The 23,803-nt window shown below is 40.7% G+C and overlaps 1 long non-coding RNA gene across 1 annotated transcript in view; it reads right to left on the bottom strand.

Moving 5' to 3' along the window:
- Positions 1 to 23,803, bottom strand: part of LOC120755391 (uncharacterized) — a 31,984-nt gene that overhangs the window by 5,635 nt on the left and 2,546 nt on the right. Inside the window, exon 2 of the long non-coding RNA XR_005701754.2 lies at positions 15,415 to 15,497. This is a non-coding gene — a long non-coding RNA (uncharacterized LOC120755391). The remainder of the gene's footprint in view (positions 1 to 15,414; positions 15,498 to 23,803) is intronic.

Here is a 23,803-nt window from a genome sequence, read left to right as displayed (position 1 = left end):
ATGTGCCTTTTGTCAGAGACATTTTTTGACATTCTGATTGTACCCCACTACTGAGACCTGGCTTGGGAAGAGCTTTGAGGTCCCCGCATCCCAGGCTGGATTGAAAATGTGACACCACTTTCAATAATTTGATATAAGCAAAATGCAGACTGAATTTCTCCACAGAAGCACCCATATAATCTTCAGTACCACTAACAGGTTTTACAGCATTCAACTGAGGCAGTGGAGAAGAAGTGAATATTCCCATTAATTCCAACAGATGAAAAGCCAGAGAGGTTAAAATGTAGCTTTCCTTAAATGTTAGTTTATCCTGGATATTTGTTATAGAATTAAGATCAAAATATAGAAAGTTTACTCAATATACACAGGAAAACAGAATTTTGGGGGGCCATTTCAAAAATGATCGGTTCTACTGCTGCAGGGCTTTGAGTGTCTAAAGAACAAAAACCTATGAAAACTTAAATTTTTGTCATTAATTTCATTAATCCACCATTTGAACGTTCATTTTAAAGACCTAGATCATTGGATCCTACCAGAAAAATGGAAACGAAACACATTCTGCCAATGAGACAAAAAGCTCACAAGGGAGAAAGAGCTGTTGGTCTGTCTGAAGGTTGGGGCTACTCTTTTGTAATGTTTTGCTCCCTGACAATATTTCAAGGTAACAATGATCTCACAATGATCCATTTTAACCCCTGCAGAAGCCAGGCACACAGTAATATTTTTCTATTATATATTAAAAAAAAAAAACCTAAACAAACACCAGAAAACTACATGAAAAAGCAACAAAACCTCTCAGTTTTTATAGATTACAGCAGTGAGCTTTGATTAGGAATAGGAAATAACCCAAACCAGAGTTAGAGAATTCCCATATTCAGCCTGTTCCAGGAAACTCAATCCCCACGCCCTGGCCAATTCCAAGGAATCAGATGAAACAACAAATCCCAAATCATCTTCCTTAACTGGTTTACACTTCTAGACATGCAAGATTCAACAAATATTAATTGGTATTCAAGCTAAATTGGTCAGAGAATGAGTTCCTAAAATGCTTTATTCAAGGAACCCGAGAGTCTGAATTTCTTTCTTCCACCATCATTATTGGAAATAAATTTGTACTGATGGATCAGAAAAGCACTGATAAGAAATCAAAGGTTCAGAAAGCTATTTTTTCTATTTTGGAGCACTGTGGGAGAACAAAATGACGCGTTCTGATATGCAGCCCTGCCGAAGCTATTGCAAGAGCTACAAGTTATGAGTTCCCAAACTTTTCTACAATTGCTTTTATAATCTCTTTCTTTTAATGTTCCCTTTTTAGGCTGTAACTTTAAAATTCTCTCTAAACCAATTGAGAAGCAGAAAAATAAAAAGGCAAGAAATCCAGGGATTTTACAGTAAAAGCTATAACTGTGAAAGATTTTTTTTTTTTTTTGAGTAGTTCTGCTAAAAAGCAGAAGGGAGAGAAAGCTGAAATTTGAAAGTGTTGAAGGGAAATAGGCCCTTTGTTGAATATATTTAAGAAAAAGCATTGATATGGAACTTCTCAGTGTGCTCTCTAAATTCTTTAATACCACAAGGCATGATTCACAGCTTCTGTTTTCTTACCAGAGCTTTTCCAAAACTTTCCTTTCGAGCCGTTGCCCAAAGTTTTCTCAGGCATGTGAATGGGATTTCTCCTGGCCTGATAGTTCTGCTACACATTTTCCCCTTCCAATAACTATTAAGCATCCTCAGGTGCCAAGCAGTTCATATAATTGAGAATTCGGGTATTTCATTCTGGGTTTATGCAGGGGAAGAATTAATCCTTTAGTCACTCACACTTCACATGCGTTTGCTCAGAAAGCCGGGGGTGTTTATGTTTTCTTTCCAAAGAAAAAAAGTATATCTTGGAAGTCTGAGAAGTTTCTTTCCTGGGTGTTTTATTCAAAATCTTTGCCATGTTCTTCCTCACTTCCTGCAAGTTCACTTAACAGATTTTTGGCTGCTTTGCAAATATTTTTTTATATATAATGGTGATGCACATAATCAGCTATTGGCCAGTAGCTGAAGGAATTTGACAACATCCATGCATGACGAGGTTTTTTTTGGTCCCCTCATGGAGTTTTTTGTTCTTTGTGCCATCCCCACAGCACTGCCTCTCATTTTTCATTTCATCCCTCTGGCTTCTGGTCTCCATCTCAGCATGAGGGTGAAGCTCACCTGTGCAGAGACCCTCACTGCCACATAAAACACTGCACCCAGAGATGTTGCACTGGCACAGGGTGCCCAGAGGAGCTGTGGCTGCCCCTGGATCCCTGGAAGTGTCCCAGGCCATGTTGGATGGGGCTTGGAACAGCCTGGGATGGTGGAAGGTGTCCCTGCCCACAACAGGGATGGAATGGGATGAGTTCAAGGTCCCTCCTAACCCAAACCAAATTATTCTATGACTCTGTGAAGCTACAAAGGCTCCTAAGCACACACCTGCGTTTCAGAGCTCGATTTTATCCACAGCCCCACACTCTGGGCTATAAGAAGAGTTTTGAAGCTGCATCCCAGGTTGGATAGTACTCTCAAAAAATTATATGGAGAATAGGCAAAAATTTCATAAAAGAATCAAATCAGGCAAACTTTAGAGTTTACTGAGCAGAGTAACCTGAGTTAACTGAGTTTAAATCCCCTCTCTCTACCTGGGGATACTCATTCCCATCTATTTCCCAATCACATAGTGGGAATGCAATGCAAAAACTGAAACAGCTTTTCTTTCTTTTTCCAGAACAGGCAGAGTGGAATAACTAACAATTATCACCCAGTGCATCCATATTTTTCTAAAAGGACTCTACGTGCACACACTGTGTAGGATATGGTCTATAAAACTCATGATTCCATGAACGTGGAGCTTGGACCCTTCCTGGGATCACAAGCCCCACACCACTTGTTCTCTGCAGATGAAATTTTTTACATTTCCAGATGTCCAGGGGACCATTTGCATCCACTGCTTTCCCCAGGTACTCAAATATCCAGAAATCCTGAACAAATGTATTTAAGTCACTGAATTTCACACCTAAAAAAAATCTTTCTAAGTGAGGAGAGGGAAAAAAGAAAAATACAGATTTATCTGGGGAATGTTAAACATATGCTAACTCTGTTATTTGTGCAAAAAGGGAGAGAGATGGTTAATGTTTTTATGAGACAGTGATAGTCAACCCCGTAAGAACCATGAAAATCTCTTGTAAACACAGCACTCATCACAGAGAAATTTAGGTGGAAGGAAGAAAACTGAGGCAGAAAGCAGCAAAATAAGAGCAAAAAATAGAAAATATGAAGTACCAACTTCAACATGCCGTGGTCTTGAGTTGGAGGAGAGACACTGGAGAAGTTCCTTAAAAAAGACTTTTAAAATAAGCCTTTACATTTTATTTATGATTCTGCCTTAAAGAGGAGTATGAAGCTTGCTGGTGATATAAAAATTAGTGGCTATCATCCATACCCAGAAAGGTGGAAATAAGTCCTTGATCAGATTAATATAAATGGAATTAAATATAGCTACACAAAGTACATGTTCAAGGTGGCACATTAATCCTAGAAAAATTGTAGTGGGTGAGGAACATGACTGCTCAGGATGGAAAGGTAAATGAAGAAGAGATTTCAGTCCTGGCATGGATATAAACAGGTATAAACCAACTGCCTCTGAGTTTAGGCTGGACACCGGAAAAAAGCACAAGAGGAACACCGTTCCTGAATAGCTGCTCAGTGCTCCACACCACCGGCAAGGCAAAGTGGAAGGAAAACGCTCCATTATTTTCGATAGAGAGGCTGAGGAATTTCTGAACAGGCTTTCAGGATGTGAGCTGGTTTTTTGCAGTAGGCAAAAATAAAGCCTAAGCTAAGCCTGCGTCATTAGCCTACCTCAAAAATCTGTTAAAATCCTAGGGAAAAACTGAAATGAATTATACGATAGCAACTGGAAGTTGTTAAACTTTCCCTAAGAGCAAACAGAAGTTTGGAAGGTTAGGAAACCTCATCGCGGATATAGAGGGAGACTTTTCTGTGCCTGGAGATGCTGGGGAAGAATTTTGCGAACAACTTGAACACTGCTGACTGGACATCTTTGCATGATAAGGACCAGATGGGAAAACCCAGAAGAGACTCCACGAATTCACTTGCAAATTATCACTTAGCATTAATTATGCCCAGAAAGCTGCCTCGCATTGACGTTCGCATTACCGAACACCCCAGCGCGGAGATGTCTACGCAAAAGTTTATAATCAAAGCCATGCAAGCAATCTAAATATTGCAAGGCTATAAACAGATTAAAGATATGATTTTATTGAAGTATTTGGGTTTTGCAGAGAAGCATTTCGCCATTGTGCCACGTGTGGCTTTTCTGCTTAGCTGCAAACTCCAAGCAGGCTGGAATAACAGAGCTCTGTGATTAACCAAACAACCAATAACCCACAAGACACAGCGACTGGCCATCATCCCCGTGTAAATAAGGAAAGCTCATTTTTTGCTCGCTAATAGCCATCACACAACAATGAAATGCTTTTAATAAGTTTTTAAGAGGATAAGATCAAGGAATCAATTTGGTGAGTGCCCTTCTCGATGGCCGCACACCACGTCCGCGGCCGTAGCGTGACACGTTTGCATTGTTATTTGGCTGTAAACAAAATGAAAAGATCTGTCATCGAAATTTAAACAGAGAGAGGCTGGTTACATAAACTCCAACATTCTCAGCCCCGGTACAGTACAATCAACAGTCTGAAGAGACTGTACAGCTAAACAAAGTTTGGGGATGTTTTTGGATAGGGGAGAAAGATTAATAACCAGAAAATAACTCTTGGCTCCCGCTACAAACTCTTAGGAATATAATTTTAAATTTGTGTAAATCCAAAGATTGATGCTCAAGCTTATGAAATAACCATTTTTCCGCAGCGTTGAAATACACACCCATGTGGAAACAAATCTTTTCGCTGGCCAATTTTAACAGAATATACTGCTTTTACCAAAAAAAGCAACTTAAATAAATCTGACCTATCTGTTCTCGTAGATAATTGTAACTGCGGTCAGCAAACAACAAATCTTCTATAAATGGTCATCTTTCCAAATTATTCTGGCTTCAGAACAGGCCTGATTAATTGCACAAACACTGCGTGCCTCTGAATGCAATTTGTCTGTGTGGACCAACAGAGGATGCCTGAGACATTCCCAGCAGTCACGTGGGAGAGGATTTCTCTGTTTGCTGCAGGTAAACATCATTTTGCTCCATCACAAGACCCTCCAGTCCCAAACAGAGCTTTGCTGTTGCCTTGCCCTAAATGGAAATATTAGGACAACTGGAATGAGAAGGAAGCTTGGAGATGTCTCCTTCTAGGAGAGACTTCCCTACTCCAGCAGCTTCTCCTGCTGCTGGCGGGCAGTGGGAGGTGAGTGCTCCCAGGGCTCCAGCTGGATTTCTGCAGCTGACTTAAATCCTGTGCCTGGCGTTGAGGGAGGGCTGGCCCTGGGTCATCAGGCTTTTTTTTCAGCAGCAGCTGACACGGGGTTTGCTCAGGCTCAGATCTGAGGCTGGTTTCTAGATCAGCTGGATGCAGACTCCTCCGTGCACTGACATCCATGGTGCCATCATCGAATAAAATAAACACATGATGCTCGTGAGCAGGAAGCCTCTTGTTGTCAACTTAGCTCTAGAAAGATGATGGATTGCAGCCTAATCTCTGCAGTCTTCACTGAAATGCTCTAGGACACCATAAATTCAGGTTGAATTTTACATGTGGCATATTGTTTATAGATGCTATTTTGTGTGTGTGATTGAAACAATCTCCTTAACTCCGTCAAAACTGTCAGACACCAGTGACAGATGCAACTCAGAAATCAGGATTTGTGACTCAAGGGTTAATTGGATCTTCCCACTAAGGAGTTGGAGAGCAGCAGGAAGAGTAACTGGAGGGGTGGATCTAACCACTCCTCCCTCACCTTCAGGAGGAGTGACCACCCTGTTATAAACACCAGGAGAAAATTATCTGGGAGACAGAGCTGATAAGTCAGGAGCTGTGCACAGATAAATTGGCTACACGGCCTCCTGCAAACCAACACCTCCTCTCCATAAATCCCATCATCTGGAACCGGGATACAAAGTACAACACAGAGCATGGGCTTCAGTCTGGGAAAAGTCAAAATGCTTGTGCTCAGGGGGTGTAAGAGATGAATATTTGAATTGCACAGATGAGAATTTCACACTTCTGCTGTCCCACGTGCTCCTAAGCTCTCACAGGAACACAACCATGGCTGCCACCCTCCCCAGTTCCACCTGGTCTACTCATGGAAAGAGAAAATGGGATCCACATTCCCTTCTGTTCTGGCAAAGGGTTTAGCAGTGCTTGTTTGGTTTAAAAAACCCCCAATGCATTGCATGTTTAGAAGCAGGTCCCATTTCATGCCAGTTCTAAATGCCCCAAACCAATGTTTTTGATAAATTGCAGCAGCTCATGGCACACCTCTCATTTCCCCTCTCTTCTCTACAACGCACAGAGTTAAAGTTGACAAAAACTTGCTGGTTTGCAGAATTTAAAACATTACACATGCACACCGCCCAGATTGACAGCATGAGCTGGGATGGTGCCAGAAGAGCAGCGATGATTTATTAGGTCTGTAGCACTTAATCCAAGAAATAAAAAGGACTTATGTGACGGATGAGCATAAATGAACCATTGGGTCAGACATCCATTTCTTAAAAAGCAAAATAAAAAAGGTCTGAAGTAAGATACTCTGTCGGGTTTAGTATGCATTAATGTATTAGAGCTTTGCTGGTACACTTCGAAATTTCTGGGTTTTAACCAGCTCCAAACGATTACTTTTTTAAAAAAAACAGACTAGCAGAAATAAATATTTACCAAATCCCATCACGTCATACTGCCCTTCCCTGGTAATATCATCATGGCTCAGAAAACATTTACAAAGAATTAGGACAGAGGCTGAAACCCTGACCCAAAGTCAATGACCAAATTCCCATTGTCAGCAGAGATGTGGAGTTCCATGCTAAAGCCTCTCCCCTTCTGCAATGTAAGCAGTGAAGGCAGAGGGACCATCTACATCATCCTAGGCAAGATCAGAATCTGCACACGGGGCCAAAGAGCCTTTAGAGCTGAGTGTGGTCTGAGTCAACACCAGGAATAAACCCGTGCGTGAGTGCCAACATCATGTTCTACCAGAGCTTCCTTCTCAAAAACATGGTAGCAGACCCACCATGTGATTATTCTGTAATTCTGGGACATTTTAATAGGAAAGTGATCTCATTCTTTCTCTGAGTCTCTCTGGAAAAGCTTTAAGCTGCTGTGCTTTGAGCTTTCCCCACCTGGAAAACAAAACAAAGCAAAACAAAACAAAACAAAAACAAAACAAAACAAAAAAAAAAAAAACCACCCCCAAAACACTCTTTTCTCTCTTATCTGTAGTATTGATAAATCATTTCCAGCACATTAATTTCCCTCCTAGCATAAAAAACCTGATCAGAAAGCAATAAAAAGTACAATAAATAGCCAGCTCCACTCTAACCTGTGTGGTTTGACACAGCTGAACAAGCTGTGAAAAGGAATATTGTTCCTTTAATAGAACGCCTGAAATGGCGCTCAAAACAGATTGGGCTGACAATTTTTGCAACCTTGGTGTCTCCTCCAAGATTTACAATGGCACAGCTCCCCTTTTTTAGCAAATTAAACCTTGTGTCAAGGCTTAAAATTAAATCCAAACTTCTTTTCTTCTCTGTACAGAAGGAACAAATTGGCACCACATGCCAGTAGTCAAGGAGTGCTGATGGGAAACAGAGTGAAGGGAGCGCCCTCCAACCTGGGAGGCGTCACTAGTCAAAATCAACTGGGATAAACAGTCAATTCCACTTAGAGTTTGACATCTAAAGGCTTCTAAGACAGAAACATTCAGATATAAGTATTCCTCTGTACCACACGGACCTGTCTCAGCGCCAGCACTTAAACTTTCTGTGCTGTGCAAGCACTTTGTGGGAATCTGCCTTTGGTAGGGTTTGATGTTGTAAGATCCCGCCTTGCCAAAGCCTTTTTAGCTTGTTCCAGAGGAGAAAAAAAACAGGAAATACAACAGAGATTCAGAGCATATGAACATCACTGACTTGATGTCTACTGTTACCAACAGAATTTTTCTTGTCATTATGTGGGATTCTGGTTTATAACATTTAAAATCTTGAGCACATACGCCAGATAGAACAAAAGGGAATTTCTAAGGACAGGCGTATGAACTGTTTTCACGGACAGAAAGGTAAGAATAGCTTTTACAAAACCACCCAAAGGCCACGCTATTGTCCAGTTAAGGAAGGCACATCATGTCATTACATGATGATTCCTGAAGCAAATCCCATGTCCAACCCATCCCCAAACCCCTGTTTGCACAAAAAAGTAACCCTGCATTTCCCAGGTTAAGAACCAAACCCAGGCCAGGACTCTCAGACTTTCAGTTGTGCTCTGCTTTCCTAGCACAGAAATTGCTGTGGGAAAAGAAGAATAACTCTTCTTCTTGAAATATAACAAATAGGTTAAATACACCTAGCTTTAGAAGTCCCTTTCTCTTTTCATAACTGTGTAGATGAGGGAGTGTTTGAAAGGTGATATAATTCCCTGCTTCAAGCCTTCCATTGCCCTTCCCCTAATGTTTCCAATAAAAGTCCTTATATAAAAAAGATCAGCAGCAAAACATCACACCTGGTTACGAATGAAAAGTGAAAATAAGAGTTATTTTGTCCCGGTGTGGCACATCAAAAGAAATCATTCACTCCAGTTTAACCTCGGTTTTAAGCATATGCACAAGATTTTACAGGGGGAGGAACTAATTTCACAAATTAAACACTCCACGGAGATGTTTGCAGAAAACACAGCAAAAGGATCAGCTCAGAACCCAGCACAAGCAAGGCTGAGATATTAAACAGCAGGAAGGTATTGCAGCAAATCATGGAATCGCAGGATGGTTTGGGTTGGAAGGGCCCTCAAAGGTCATCTCATCCCACTTCCAGGGGTCCAGGGGCAGCCACAGCTTCTCTGGGCAGACCCTCCCACCCTCACAGGGAAGAATTCCTTCCCAAAATCCCACCTAACCCCGCCCTCTGGAAGTGTGAGCCCAGATTAGAACTTCAACTGAATGCCAGGACAGAATTCCTCCTTCCTGCAGTCTCTCAAGTCCCTCAGGAATCAGCTCCAAACACACCTGGAATATCATCCAGATATGCAGATAGGGGCTACTAGAAATAGCCCTGGACTTGCAGAGCAGGAACTAAACTGGATTTTAACTCTTAATAATTTGAACAATTGTCACCAACATTCCCAAAATCTGAGAGGAGCAAGCAGTGCAGACCATCAGCACCAAACCTGGCTGCATCAGAAAGCCAATGTGAAGCCAGTTGCAAAGTTTTATTACCCCAAATTGCCAGTTTTAGAGGTGAGGTTTAATTTACCTAGATTTTTTTTTTTTTTTTTTTTTTTTAATAAACTGTTATAGGTGGATTATTCTGTTATATTGGGGAAAAAAAAAAAAAAAAAAAAAAAAAAAAAAACACCCTCTACTGAAATTTAGTTAAAATGTGAAGTTGTCTGGACTAGAGAAACACAAAACCCTGCTCCACAATGGCTGGAAGAAGGGATCTGCCAACTGGAAGACAGAAGGAAATATCCCTGGCACTGGCCCATGCTCTCAGGTGAACACCAGTGTCTCTGCCAAGACAGCAATTCTCTCTCATCATTCAGCCTCTGAAAGTCCCCAAATTCCCCAAAAAAATCCCCACATTAACTTATTTTTCACCGGTAAATAAACATTTCATTGGGGTAATTGCAGATGGCAGATGCAGAATTTTAAACAAAGATAAATTAAAACATGGAGCTGTGCTGGAGTTTTGCACAACTTAGCAGGAACTTTTCTTTCATACAGCATTTCGCAGCTAAAGTTTCATTTCTGTTTTGCAGTTCACCTCCATGTTTAAATAATAATTATGGTTGTGACATACAGTGACAAAAGCCAGAAAATTCAAAATTAGCAGAGACATACTCTGTCCATTGTTTGAATGTGCTCAGCTGGTTTTGCTTTACTAATACCACCAAGACAGAAATTTTCATTTCCCAAAAACACAAACTTCTGGCAAGGGGTTACAGAGCGAAATAAATCTTATTCTTGGAAGGGACTTTTGTTTGACACCTGAATCATTTCTGCTGGTTTCTCTCCTTTTTTCCCCTTCTTCAAATGGAGTCTTAGAACTCGAAGCCAAAATACAGAGTCTTAGAGCTATCACAACAAAAGCTCAGCATCCAATTTCTCCTTCCAAACACAATCTCCTCCTAAAATATATCAACAAACCCATCTCCTTACTAGCCTGCAAGGAGCTGGGAGGCCTTGCCACAGCAAGGACATCTCAAACATTCCAGTATGCAATTGCTTGCTGAGTGGTGGGGAAGCAAAGGTGTCAAAGCACAAACTTTCAGAGCTTGCTGTTTCTGCTTGGATGTTTTAAGACAGATGCTCTTCATTTTGCCTTCTAAGAGGCTGGCAAATGCTAAATGCATCTGACATCAGCAGTAATGCCGCACATTCCAATGGCAAATAATGAGTTTATTCTACTGTGTACCATTCTTGCCCACCTGTTTCCTTTCACAGATTATTCCTTTTTTCCTCCTCCTCCTCTGTATGTAAGTGAGAAATCCCATTTTTATGTTTATGCACACACATTATATATCTCCTGCTTTCTTTTACATCGAGCAAATACAAGAATGCCTTATTATTCTCAAGGCTGTGAGCTGTTAAGAGAACATTTTCTTCTCCTTCTGATATAAAAGAGCTTTTTCTTTGCAATCTGAGAATAACCACAAGTTGAGGGGTTTTTTTTCCCCAATCCCTTCGTTAAGTCACGATCCTATATTTACTGGAATTGACTGGAAATTTGCCATGGAGCTCTGCCTGTGCAGGTTTCCTCTTTTGGTTTAGGGGACTAATTCCAGTATAATGCTATTGTGTCTGTTGGGTTCTATCCCACAGGAATTGGGCCCACAGCTCCACTAATTAGTGTCTGCTCTGATAGGACACTGAATCCGCCAAGGCTTTGAAGTGGATCTGCTGAAGCCATCACCTACAGTGAGATCCCCAAAGACCAAAAAGTCTTTTAAACACAAGAAAGCCGGGCTTTATTTGAATAAAATTAGAAATTTCACTTTCAAATGGAGAAATCTCAAAGTGACTGGGGCAGGCAGGGCTTGAAGTAGGAGGGTTTCTGCTCCACTGTCTCTCTCTCCGTCCTTGCTTGTGGGCTTTATTTTATCTGATTCAAGTCTTTTGCAGAAAATTTTACCCGTTTCCCTCTCATCCCTACAACGATTCTGGCAGCTTTGGGACCTGGCTGGCGCCTGCTCCTCCCGCTGCTCTCAGGAGCCTCCTGGTGTGACTGGACACATTTGTACCCGTGTCCCAGCCCCTGCCAGCCCTGCCCAGCTCCCTCTGCAGCCAGGGAGCCCCCGGGAAAAGGCTCTGTCCCTGTGGCATCCAGGGACACGGCCACCTCCACCACCCCACCTCGCTGAGAGCTCCATGTGGTCCTCAGGCCGAGGAACTCGTCCCCATCTCTAAAAAACCCTCTCCACTCTCTTGGCTTTTCCTCCCTCCACAGGATGTAGATTTTCACATGGAAAATAAGCTTTTCTGTTTCCTTTCTTGTTCATTTTCCTCCTGGATTTGTCCTCCTCATCCCATGGGAAGGTCAGAGGGAGTTCTGCAGGTCTCCAGCCCTCTGTGCTGGTGGCACATCCATGTTTGTCTCTCTTATCCATGGAAATCATCCAATCCCTGCAGTCTGCTGAAACCATTCCTCCCCAAAATCTCCAATTATTTCTTCCTGTCCCTTTTCCCTTCTTCACTTCTCCTCCTGTCCATTTGCAGGAGCTATAGCCACCCATCATTAATAATTTATTACAAACCCTCCAAATTTCACATCTAATCCACAACTAAATCCAACTTCCACCACCTACTTGCCACAATTTCAAATCCTTGGGATTCTTCTCCTCCCTTACTACCCCAAACTCCTCAGATTTCTTGCAAATGGGCCATTAATTGCCAGACCATCTAGTGGGAAAACAAGAAAGCTGGCTACTCTTTGATTTCGGGGTTGTTGGGATTTGTCTGTTTGTGTTAACACTTCTCCCGGCCTACAGGGATGTCTTTTTACCTTTGTTCCATCATTAGTTTTAACAACTGTATTATTTATTTCTGCTGCTTTTCAATCTGTCATTGTTTAAAAATCCATTAAACTATAGGAGCTGGTTTTTTTTTTTTTTCCTTTCCCCTTCTTTATCCCCAAGAATTAACAAACAGTTTAATTAAGACAGATAAACAGGGAGATGTTGGTTCCCCTGAGAGGATTACATCCACATCTGATGTTTTCAGAAGAAGAAGGGTGTGGGGGGGGAAATATTTATGAGATTTTAATTATATGCAAAGTCATAGTTATAATTTTTTTTTCCTTTTCAACAGGATGGATTTTTCTTTCCACCTGGAGCACAGGCCCAGACTGCAACCAGGGAGGGCAGAGAAGTTCCACAGCGGAACCAGGATCAGGTTTTTCCAAACACAGCTTTGGCTTTGCGTGGGTTGGCTTTGGGAAGAGGGGATGCAGTGATAGGACAAGAGGGAATGGTTTTGAGCTGGAAAAGAGGAGGTTTAGATGGGATATTGGGAAGAAATTCTTCCCTGTGAGGGAGGTGATGCCCTGGCACAGGTTACCCAGTGAAGTTCAACTTTTGCTTTAGTCCCTGTAGTGCTAAAATTTGAGGAAAACGTTCCTTTATTTCAGCTGATACTGTGAAAACCTCTACAGCCAAAGGTGTAAAAACTATGTGCTAAAAACCTCTAGTATATTTTAATTTCCCTTTTTTAATGAAAAAAAATAAATAAACCTGGACATAATCAAATGCACATTTGGAAATAAGAACAAAATCTCCTTGAGTCCATTTTCAAGACCGTGTATAATAATTTTGGTCATTTTCCAGTATTAGTGCTACATTGAGGTAAGGCAGAAAAAGCTGAAATCAATGCTGAAAGCAACTCCTTAGTTAAAATCCCTCAAAATTTTCAACTGCAGATGAAATAACATATAACTAACCTCAGAAGTCTTCATCCATTCTAAGGAATTTATGAAATTAAACTGGATTACATGAGAGGCTTTTGTTTTTTTCTGAAAATTACAAAATTGTGTTCCAGAATGCATCTGAGAAATTAAGGAATTAAGATATTCAAAGCAGAAATGCAGAATTTCTCCATAGAAATTTAAAGGGGCAAAAACCCACAATTTTGTGTTTTCTTTTGATATAATTATTGTATAAAAACTTACAGGGTCATAATTAAAACACTTGATCTTAAAAAGCTATCCTTAATTTTTAACTCTGATTGGAAAACATTCTATTATTTTAATAAGAAGAGATGATGTCATTTCTAGTTCAAAACATATTTGAAGGAAAGGCTGTGAACTCAGCTACAAAAAAGACCAAAAAACCACCTCAAAATATATCCCCCAAAAAAGCCAAATTAAAATAACCTAAACAAACAAAAAAAAAAGAGTTCAATACAGACAAAAAAACCCACAAAATAAACAAAATAATTCTACCAGAAAACATAAAGACTTTAAAATTTTCAGACTAGCTCATATTTCCGTATCTAAAATAACACCCACTTCTACCAATCACTAATTTGGTCTGTTTGTTTCTTTTTAATTAAAAAAAAAAAAAAAAAAAATCAGCAATTAATTGACAGTGTGAAGCTGCAGAGAACCCAAAAATAACGACGCAAAAACTGAAGTCCACTTAAGAAATCCCATTCTTTAAAGCTCCAGTACACGGCGCAGTAACAGGGATAGTTTTGGTTATCAGTTAATTCAGTAACCAGGCAAGGGAAAGTTGAGCTTCAACATGAGTTCTAAAAACCTGAACCCAAACACCCAACGCAAATATCGTCGGGCTGCTCGCCCAATGAAAAATAAAATTAATTGGAACCAAATTTTGGTACAATTCTGTGCAGAATGGGAACTTGTGCACATTTGGCAGGCAGCCCACTTGTGTATGCAATGCATAAAAACTGTAAGAATGGATTCTATACTGACTACGGGGTGCTTACTTTCCTTCAACGATAATTGTCTTAATGCCTGTTTTAATCAGTATTAACTACCAGCAATAACATGCTTTTAATTATGTTTTAAACGAGCCCTTTATTGGGCTGTTTTGGGAAGCAAATTAGTCAAAAGGAGCTGTTAATCAAAAACGTGTTACTGGCACAAAATAAATGTTCATTTAAGGAGCCATTTGAAATAAACCTGGCTCATTGACTCTGACAACCTACAAGGACACTGGGGCCTCCCGAGGATAACTCCTTCAGCTCTCTCCCAGCTACGCCTTGCTGCTCAGAAGTTATAAGCAGAGGCATTAAGCAGTTTAGGCCATTCATCAGCTAACTTTTACTACTGTACTCAAGAAAATGAGCCTCCCAGGAACTTCGCCGCAGATCCATTCCTTCATTAGCCGAGCAATATTGAGAGAGATGTTCCTGTCATTATGGAGGGAGAAATGTATTGGCGGGGAATTTCGCCGGGCGTCCCCTTTGTCTAGGAGCTGTCTTTGCAGATTCCAAGGTGTTTAGGCTGAAAGAGCGGCACAGTTATCCGCGAACATCATTTGTAGGCGTTCCCTCCCTTCTGCTGAGTGAAGGCCACGCCCAAAAATTCTGCCACTCAGGATATTTTCCGCCTAACACGGAGTTTTCACCCTCACAGCACAACTTCAAATAGAAATTTCACGTCACCTATTCCATTGCCAGGTCTGAAAACTTAATTTTGCCTCTGCCATTTAATTTGGAGCGTTTCAGTTTTAAATGAACTGAGGAGAGCTTGAGTTAGAGCAATGGCCAGGAGCCTGGGTTTAAAGTCCTCAGATTGTGGTTCTTTGGCTGAAGCTTTGACTTGTAAATTTTAAGGCAATCTTGCTTCATGGCAAAGAAAAAAACATAATAAATTTAAAAAATGGTCTGATTTTACTCACTGGCATGCCTTAGTTAACTCCTTCAAAGTCAACTTTCACCTCCAACACCTGTAGCTTTGGCTAAAAGCTCACTGAGATACTGTTCCCTTACCCTGCCTGCGACAGAGAGTGCTGAAACAATATAAAATGGGTTATTATAATTTACAAAATGGGTTTTCCTCTATCAGGAGCCCCTTCAGGACCATGCTGGAGTGAGCTCTTACTGGGGAGGCAGGTGGTTGATTAGGCATCATCTCACAGTGTGTCCTTATGAGACTGAGCCTGGAGGTAGGAATAAACTTGGGAGAGAAGTGACTGCTGGATTCACACCATCACCAAACAACCCCAAAACCTGGGCAAAGCTGTCAAAAATCCTACTCACCAAAACTCAGGGAATGCTGCATGTCCATGTTTGGCTTTCCAAAGCCTGCTGTCACCCACAAAATCCACTGGCAATGCTCATACCTAAGGTTATCACAGGAATAATGACAATATCAGCTTCCAAAATCCTACCCCCAAAGGTAAGCGGGGCCAGCAGCAAGGCAGGTCCCAGGGGTGTTGTGGCACGCATTTTAAATTGTCTTTAAAAAGGATTTACAGCATGAGCCACCACCATTCCTGCCAGCCCAGCCATAGCTGCAACACCTTCAACCTGAATAATTCACTGCTCTTCCCAGAAATTCCAAGCATGGCTCCACACCAGAACCTCATCAGCACATCAGCTTGGGAAGCAGCAGGAGGGGACAGAGAAGGGAAGAGCTTGAAAAAACCCAGTGGGCAGCAAAGACCTGGGGTGGAGCTGCCTTCTCCTGCTGTTTGTTGTCTTGTTCTGCCAGAGAAAACCCCACCTGGCAAGAGCATGAGTGTGCAGAAGTCGTGAGCAGCACAACAAACCCAAGCTGCAGACAGACCCGAGGGCCTTCCAAAGCAGCGGGGGAAAAAAAATATGATTAAAAAAATTGGCAAATCTTGCCCCAAAATTGCAATTTGTGACTCAGTGTCCTGGTATGGGGCAATCATGAAAGGTGAGTTTTTTATATCTGACTGATTGGGATTCCTTCCTCATTAGCAGCATTCCGTGATGTGTTTAAGATCCTCTTATGGCCTGACGAACGCATCTTGAGTTCCTCGGCTTATCTCTAATGCTTTCAGTATGTATCTAAGGGAACAAAATGCCCTTTACACGCTTAAATTAGGGGCTTTAATGCACTTGGAAAAAAATGAAATAAAAATTTTACTAAGGACAGCACAATAAAACACCTTGAGACAATTACTCCTAATGAAATACAAAGATTACCAATAGCTACTGACATCTTCCATTACAAAAGCCATTATAAATCCTCTGTCTCATGGAGAAACTTTCCCTGCTTTTTGAAGATTTTCACCAGACCGTAATTGCGAACCTGATTTTTATTTTATTGCGTTCAGAGCTGATTGCACTTTTTGATGGACTTCATCACTCTCCAAAAATAGCATAAATGCTTTCCAAGATGTGGGTTTAAGAAAGTTATTGGGACTGGCAACTTCTTTTTCAAATTATCATTCACGGATCTATTTTCAACACCCTCTTTCTCAGCCCATTAAGTGTATTTCTGCAGCCTTCATCCGCAAGCCACAGTAAAAGGTTCTGTCTGACCCTGCTCCAGAGAAGTGAGACTCTCCTGCTTCCAGTTAGCAGCAAAAACCACAGACGTGGTTTTGATTTCTCCTTTAAGTTTCTGGAAATGCACAAATGTGGTCTTTTCAATATACTGTAATTGCTGCTCTTTTTTAAAAAATTTAATTTTTTTCCTCCCCATCTTCTTCCTCACACACAATTATTCCAGTCACTACTCCCAGTATTTTGTTCTGTTTGGGCTTTCATGTTTCTCGATGCAAAGTTGTCCTTTGAGGAACCAGTTCCTGCATTTTTGGGGTTTTTTGTATTAAAAATGAACAGGGAGTAAGAAGGTAACTCTCTTGGACCTGGTGAGAACCTTCAGAGAATAGTTCTCTAAGCACAAGTAATCTGACTGTAACTACGAGATGACACCTGAATGTTACAAAACCTAAGGCAAGTCATTAATTCATTTTCTCAGCCCCCACAACAGAAAAACAAAATCCTAACTGACAGAAAGCAGAGACCCAGAGACAGAAGCTGATGGATTCAACAACCAAAAATAAAAATCTGGAAGTCAAAGGAAGATTCGAGTGTTTTTCTGATCAGTCCAGCACTTGAAAACCCCCAGTATGAACAGAAAAATCAAGGATATGAACTGACAAGAGCCAGCCCTGTCCTTCCATCACCTTCTTTCAGCACTAAGTTCACCAAGTAAACTCTGAATTACAAAAGAAAGATAATTCTCACATCCAAGCAACCAGGACAGGTGGTACAGAAAAAGGATGCAAAAAAACCACATTGCAATATATAAGACTTTAATCTCTTATTTATGATTCTTCCATAAAGTTTATTATAAGTCATTATATACATCTCCAAGTATCTCATCACACAATGACATTTACAATGTAACCATAGCAAAATAATTCTGCACAGAACAATTTGCAAAATATCACATCAAAGGTAATGTGGAAGTACAACATAATTGTGGCAATTTCACCATATTAATACTATACTGCTCATACTTTGGGCCCCCAAGCAAAATAACTTTACAGACAGAATAGGTAGGTAAAAATACTTATCTCTGTTTATATCCTTTTATCTCAGATCTGCACGGAGCAGAGTGTGAAATACATAAAGTATATTCAACATGACTAATAGGTCACACTACTTCTTCCAGTGAAATCCAGGGATTTTTGGCACAGAATTACTTAAGTGGTCCAAATCCTTCTGTACATCTAAAAATCAACTCATGTGTTTAAAAAAAAAAAAAAATTAAATACAAATCCCTCTAAAAGTACCATTGGGGAAAAAAAAACACTATTACTGAAATGTCTCCTATTCCATCCTAACAAATCCTTCAGCGCCATAAGAGAGACTGAAAGCAGCCCTGAAAATAATTTATTTAATGACGGGATGAAAAAAGAGAGTGAGGGGCAGATAAAAATAGCTCTGGACCAAATTTGCACGAAGCGTAACATGAAAGTTTTCTCGGAGACTGGCGGAGCCTTCGGAGTTGGGCTGTTGCAGGGACATTCATCTAACCAAATATGAGGCCCTATGGGAACTCTGAGGAGATTAAAAAGAAATAATGAAGGCATAATTGTGGGTTAGCTGGGAATAGTTCTTTCTCCTCCTCAGCATATGGAGAAGTGTGTCAGTCAGATGGTGCACACTGGAAGGTATAATACCTGAGGGGTTTGAGCGGCTGATGCTTCTTTATCTCTTTGTTTTGCTTTCAAATTTCTTTTTTCATCTGTTATTTTAAGGGATATCAGGGCTCGAGGTATTCTCTGCGGGTTTGTCTTGCCTTTTTCTTTTTTTGTGTGTGTGTGTGTGTCTTCCTCAGGGTGGGAAATTGGAGAGCCACATCCGTTTATGCATTGAAAATTTTTTCCTATCCTTGCAGGTGGAGCTTACCTGCTCACACCTGATCAGAATTATAAATTAGCTGAATATCTACAACAATTTTTTGAAGGAATTTTCAAAAGGACTTCTTAAAAAAAACCCAAAACAAACACCGTAGACCAGCACTCTTGATAATATTCTTTCATTTGCTTTAACATCTATTAGTTCTACAGGATTTGCTGGGCATAAATTTCTCCTACTTGATTTAAGCTCTTTCAAACCTCTTTTTTTTTTCCACCTGACAAAACAGCTCCACAAGAGGTGGGGAGAATAAACTGATTTTAATGTCACCAAAACCGAGCCTCAACATTCATGCAGGCAGCCCTGGCAGCAGCTTTCCTTCAGGTGAGCTCAGATTACAATATTGAACACCCCGTCGTGGGTGTGTGCCAGGTGAAAACTATAAAAACCAGACTGATAATACTGAAGTAAGGATTAAATTTCAGCCTGCATGTGTTTGGTTAAGCTCAGCCCAGACAAAACCACCTGCTGCCATCCAAACACCCACCCGTGCCCACCTATCACCATTTTCACTCTCAGCATCGCAACACCCCTGTCTCGTGAAACCCTCAGCTAACGTAAAAGACAGGATCAAGTCCCAGCGCAAACCAGGAACGTAAAGCAGAGTGACACATCTTGAGGCAAATTGGTTTGGAGCTACTTTGTGTCCCCTTCTGCTCCTCTCCTTTCTCCGCAGGGATGGAAGCCGGCTGCTCCTGCTCTGAGGAGATGGAGAGCCACAACACCTCCTCACGTCAGCCAGCATCTCATCCTGCCCGTGCTGCTGGAATCCAGCAGCTCCTCAGCCCCAGGGACGGCAATCTGCATTTTGGAATCGGTTTTCAGCCCTCTCATGGCGCAAAAGACCAAAAATTTCCTGCTCAGTTTCCCTGCGTAGTGCCTTGAGAATGTGGCTGTTATTAGGGAGTACAAATGCTAAAAGCGGAGCTGACTCCCTATATTTTCTAGATTTAAAAAGACCAAGCAAATAACACCCCCCTTCAACCCAGAATATGCAAAGGGTAAGTGACCTCTTGAAGTTTCAGAAAGAGATGTAGGGTCTGCCCCAAATCAGGCCAAATGCAATGGAAAAACCTGTCACCATGTCCAGGCTGACTCCTCCAAACTCCAGGCATGAAGAGAAAGAAATCACCAGCTCGTCACCACCTTGCTGCCCCTGAGATAAGGGCTGAGAGAAAGGAAGATCACTTGCAAAAAAATCAAACAATGTAAAGAAAAGCTTTAGGTTGAGGATATTTATGTGACTTTTGAAGTAAGTCCCAAGTATGAGTATATAAGAAATTTTTCAGGGCTTGGAGGAAGAAGCTCGGGGAGTTGTAGGGATTGAGGTGGTGGATGGGGCAAGGATTTAGAAGGATTTGGGGATAAATTCACTGGCAGACACATAACTGGCTCCTTTGGTGGACACAGCCATGGGGTGAGGCTACAGGGCACATGGAATTCACCCAGTTTGGAAGGAATGGGGTTTAATCTTGCCCAGGGCTTGGAGGCCAGTATTTGACCCCCTCCTTTCATGTTGAACAGGCATTTAGCCCAAATCATAACCCGGGCCATCGTTAGCAGAGCTTCCAAAAATATATTTGAGCCCACTTATGAAAATTAAGCAGAGCAACAAAATTATTAATAATTGCTAGGGAAAAAAAAAAAAAAAAAAAAAAAAAAAAAAAAAAAAAAAAAAAAAAGGCAGGAAGTGCTGGAGATTAAAAGAAGATGATGTATTAGACTGGAAAGAGCAAGTCTCCAGAAATTATCCTCATTTTTTTTTAAGTTGAAATGGGTGAAAGTATTTTACAAAAGTTGTTTTTAATGAGACATTTTCTCTACATCATATCAGGACAGAACTGTGAACTTTTTTTAATGGAATTACTTGACAAACTGATCAGTGCCATATCACTGCCTCCAGACACAGTTCTTTTAATGATGTCCAAACTACTTAACTATTAAAATGAAATTGTGAGCCGGCACAGTAGGAAGTAGATTGAGCAAGCTGAAGATCAAAGAAGATACCATCACAGTGGCCTTTGTGTGCTCACTGTAGGTTTGCTCTGACTGAAGGGTAAAGTAGTGGTGAATTGAATTAGATTGGGTTGGTTCTGTACCAGAGCACTGAAGGCAACATAAAAGAAGGGTCAAATAAAATAGCACGAGCCTACCTTACCCTGGGCAAGATTAAAACTGAGTCTGGGATGCCATCAGCCACCTTATCACTCCGTCTAAACAGTGCTGGGAGCACAAACCTCAGCAATTTATTTATTTATTGTATTCTTCTGTGCTTTCTATTCACACACTTTACTCACAGGTAAATGGGATCACAGAATCACAGATTAATTTGGGGTGGAAGCTCATCCAGTCATATCCCCGGCCATGGGTAGGGACACTTTCCACTATCCCAGGTTGATCCAAGCCCATCCAACCTGGCCTTGGACACTTCCAGGGATGGGGTTTAATGTCTAACATGAGAGTTTTCTTAAAGAAAAATTAATTAAAGAAAAAGATGCTACAAGATCCCCTCATTTCCAAAAGAAATACAGAAAGAAATTTATGAAGTAGATGCAGAGCTACAAAGTTTTCCCAGACATTTGGATACTGAAAAAGAACTGGAAAGAATGTTCTTCTCTCTGCTCCCATTCCCTCCTGACCTCCACAGCACAGATTTTTGGTACAGAATAAAACTAAATCAATGAATTAAGAAATCAACTCTTTTGGAAACATTAGAGATGCTGCGATCATTGCCCTTCCTTGATGAGCTTGACTCACCTGGCACTGGCAGCGAGATTAAATCACATCAACTGCACAGCTCCTCTACACAACCTTAGTTCTGGGGGAGGCAAGCACAAAATGGAATCCAATGGGTAACAGCACAAGAAACCCACAACTGTTCATTAAAAAGACCTTGATTTAAGAATTTTGTATTTGTACCTCTTAAAACAACACCAAATTTATTTCTTGTTCCAGGTTTTCACTCTTACTTTGGACTTGCACTCTTTAGGACTAATTTCAGCTTTAGGCTCTTGCTTTTAACAATCCCAGGCTGAAACAATGAGCAGACTGCAGGAGAGACCATCAACATTTCAAGACAGAAGTGATATATTATTTACCTTTGCACTTTATGCCACATCCACTCCTTTTCCAGGAGCAGAATGGGCATGCAAGCGCACAGAGCTTGTGCTGCAATCTTAAAATTTATTTAAATGAAACATAAATAAATTTTAAATATTAGCAAGAAGCTACAGGTGCTCGGGGAGAAGTTATTTGTATTTTATGGGATTCATTTTCTGCACAGTATGTGGAGAGAATTAGCCACAAAACTTTGTTATTACCCAGAGAAGTTGCCTGTTTAATTCTCTTTTGTTGTTTAGAGATTTACCTCTCGGTGCTGTTTTAATATTTAAAATATCAGAATTTGAGTTTGGGCAGGGTAACAGGGAAGGGAGGAGAGTTTTGGGCTGGTTTGGGTGTTTTAGATGTATCCAGGGGGTGTTCCAGGGGTTTTGAGGGTTCATCCATCCCTGCCAGGATTCCACCTTGCACACAGTGAGCCCAGGCAAGTCCTTTCAGCCTAAATACATTCCTACTCTGAGTATTTGAGCTAAATTCCATGGAAAATCCTCCTTCTGAATTAAATTAGACTGAAACAACCTTCTGTCTGACACCATCCCTCCATCAAAACTCAAACCACTTTCCACAAAGAACTTGCCACAAGAGGAGAGAAATTCGTGTAAGATATAAGAGGTAAAGAGAAATTACTGATGCAGGAACTATTAATTCTCCTTAAAAGAAGAAAAGAGCAAATTAGTTCCTGAAATAGAGCAGTCAAAGAACAAAACCTGCCCATGAGCTCTCTCCTTGTGTGACTTTCTCAATTTGTTTTTTTTGGTCTGGGGTATTTAATTTTGGCATTTTGCTTCTCCAGAGCTGAGGGGAACAGTTCATTTTGGAGCCCTGATGAATCACTGGGTGAGATGTCCAATAACAACTGTGATCCGAGATAATACAGCGCGTGCATCAAGGAATCCTTGGATCTTCAGTGAGGGAACAGAGCCCCAAGGCACACACAATTTCGCTAAAGTTTCTGTGTTCTCATCCACTTCGTAATTACACACGGAGAATTTTAATTTGCATTTTTGCAGAAGTTAAAAAAGAAAAAAAAAAAAATCCAACATCACACCACACTTTTTTCTCCCTCGCAAATGTCGCAAGCTTTATGCCACATCATGATTCCAAATTGTTTCATTAACAAGGATTAATTAAACACCAGGTTGATTGGATGAGTGGGTTATGTCCTAAGTTTCAGAATGACAAGAAGAAATTGAGGAGCAGATTTGGGTGTGATCCTCTAAAGTAAAAGTCTCTGCAACTTTGAACTTGGAGAGCTGAAACTTGACTAGTATCAGATTTCACCTGCTAAAATTCCAGCAATTCCAATTTCAGAGAAATTTCCATGCTCCTCTGAAGTTTATTATCTCTTTTTCCCAACTCTATAATGTCATACACGCTCTATATATCTTCTTTTAAAGTTTAAATCCTATTTTTCCACATAACCCTCGATCTAGAATTCTTTGGTTTTGTGGCAATACAAGAAAAAAAAAATAAAGGAGAAAAAAAAAGCTGGATTTAGACTAACTTTTCATTTGCCTTTTTGTATTTGTAGATGTAAACGAACAGTGACATTTCTCTGGTTTAAATTAATTTTGGTAGCCCTGTCGCAAAATCCAGATCTTTTCTGCAGCACAAGATGGAGAAACAAGGAGGAAACAAAATCCAAGATAAAACCAGAGGGGGGGGGAAAAAAAAAAAGGCAGTTTTCCACTCCCTAACCTTCTCCCTATGATTTCTCTATCATGCAGGTGATGGGCTTTTTTTATGAGATGGACAATTTTGGAACTTGCAGAATATTAAAAATATTATCACAGCTCAAGACATCTTAGTAGCCATCATGACAACATAAATAAAATATTAATTATGCAGATAATAAGATTTTAGCTACTATTAGAATCCTGGGAATTTGTCAATGGTAAAACAACTCAGGAGGCATTTCAGTCTACGTGGGGAAAGTGAACTGAAAAAAAAAACCCAACCTTGTTCAATTTTAATTTATGCTCACTGGAGTTGTGGCATGAGGTGTATTTTCATTTTAAGCTCCTTCAGCTCAGCAAAGTGTCCTCACCAGACACAAAATATTTCTCCTTCCCAACTCTTTCATTATATTTATTAACACCTCAAATCAAAGCCCAAATATAACATC

Source organism: Hirundo rustica, chromosome 7 (genome assembly GCF_015227805.2).
Source record: "Hirundo rustica isolate bHirRus1 chromosome 7, bHirRus1.pri.v3, whole genome shotgun sequence".
NCBI lineage: Eukaryota > Metazoa > Chordata > Aves > Passeriformes > Hirundinidae > Hirundo > Hirundo rustica.
Note: the sequence above shows the minus strand (reverse complement) of the source record. Positions and strands in the feature narration are given on the sequence as shown.